Raw genomic sequence first — 2,004 nt, 5'->3', positions numbered from 1 at the left:
TGTTACCTGTGAGTTTCATGTATGCCAATTGACCTAGCAAATATTAAAGAACATGCAGCAACAATCTCACAAAAAATAATATATAATTCTATAATAATAAACGTACAACTCAACTAGCAACAAGAGGTGCCTTTGAGAACCAATATGATTAAGCATTCAACTTTCCAATAGAATATCACAATATATAAAAACTCAAACTTGACCACAAATCTTCTTTTATTCATCATATTCTGCATCAAATCAGCTGATATAATGAATGTTCACATAGGTATACTGTATACATTCAACCTCTCAAACAAACAATCCAATTATTCAAATAACATAATCAGACCACTCACTAATATGCAAAGTATGATCCATAGTAAGACCCGGAATCTTATCAAGCCTAATCGGATTCTCCTTCCCGCCAATCAACTTAGCCGGGTTCCCAACCGCAGTCGTCCTAGGCGGCACGTCCCTCAACACCACCGACCCCGCTCCTATCTTCGCCCCCTCCCCAATCCTCACATTCCCCAAAACACACGTCCCCGCCCCGATCAAAACCCCATCCCCAATCTTCGGATGCCGGTCCCCACTCATCTTCCCGGTCCCACCCAACGTCACATTATGCAAAATCGACACATTGTTCCCAATCACCGCAGTCTCCCCAATCACCAACCCCGTCGCGTGATCCAACATCACCCCTCTACCAATCTTCGCTCCTGGGTGAATATCCAACGCGAACACCTCCGAAACCTGGTTTTGAATAATTAGCGCGATAACCTTCCGATCCTTCGACCATAACTTATGCGCTATTCGATGCGCTTGGCACGCTAAAAACCCTTTGAAGTTTAGAAAACACTGGACGTAACTTATACAAGCAGGGTCTCTTTCTTTTACTGCTTTTAAGTCATATTTAACATCTGTGAGAATTTCTTGATCCTGTGTGAGCACGTCCATGATAAGCTCGTATAGGGTCGCACTTGGTAAAGATGAGTCACCGAGTTTACCAGATAAATGACCCGCTAAGGCGCTTTCAATAATATTATGAGACAAGATTGCGGTGTAATAATAATTTGATAATATGGGTTCTTGACTAACGTCGGATAGAGCTTCGTGTCTCATCGTCAGCCATAGATCATCTTCATCTTGATCGTATTCATGGATTGGTTCGTTGATTATGGGAGAATTTGAAATGGGTTTGTGGGAAAATGGATCCGGGTAATCGGGTCGGAATAAATTGGGTTTGGGGTTATTTTCGAGGGTTTGTGTTTCTGAACTGTGGATGCAGACAACAATGTTTGTGTCTGGTTTTTTGTGATGTTTTTTGGGAGAGAATGAATGTTGGAGTGGTGATAGTTTAAGGAAGTGGAGAGACATGGTACGAGGTTGATTCGGGGAGATTAAGGTTGGGGTTATGGGGAAGATGTTGTACATGGGAGAGAAGAGAAGAGAAGAGAAGAGAGATTATTGTCGGTGGTTAGCAGCGGCGGCTGGAGAACGGATGGATGTGTGCAGGAGAGAGTACCACGACATCCATGATTGATTGATTGATTATTGTATGACCTGGCTGCTTTATCTTTATGTATGTAGGTTTATATGAGTGAATATCTTTGTTATTTCAAATTAGGAATTGTTGGTGTAAATGCAAAAACAAAAAATTGTTCCTTTTGTCACATGGGATTGAATCCCGACAAATCTTTTTTTAATCCTTCATTAAACCACTATACAGAAACTATTAAAAAAACAAACAAATAATAAATATAAATGTAGATAACACCACCTGACAACCGCCACCATCATCTCCCCCACTGACGCCACCACTACCACTACAAACGCTACACAACCACCACCGATGTCGCCGACACAACCACCACTTGACCACTACCACCACAACTTGACCATCGTCGTCACCATCACATGACTACCATCATCGTCGTCGTCGTGGCCACCACCATTGTCGCTACTCAACCACCACTGTCGTCCCCGCCGCCACAACCATCATCGTTGCCACCACCCCCCCCC

The 2,004-nt window shown here is 43.0% G+C and overlaps 1 pseudogene; it reads right to left on the bottom strand.

The window, feature by feature from the left end:
* Positions 1-198: 198 nt before the first annotated feature.
* Positions 199-1,469, bottom strand: LOC143563763 (serine acetyltransferase 1, chloroplastic pseudogene; annotated as a pseudogene).
* Between the last annotated feature and the right edge of the window lie 535 nt (positions 1,470-2,004).

This window comes from Bidens hawaiensis, unplaced genomic scaffold (assembly GCF_021521415.1).
Source record: "Bidens hawaiensis isolate Kalapana, Puna unplaced genomic scaffold, B.hawaiensis_p1.1 tig00021515_1, whole genome shotgun sequence".
Taxonomy (NCBI): domain Eukaryota; kingdom Viridiplantae; phylum Streptophyta; class Magnoliopsida; order Asterales; family Asteraceae; genus Bidens; species Bidens hawaiensis.
This window is presented reverse-complemented; position numbering and strand designations above follow the sequence as displayed.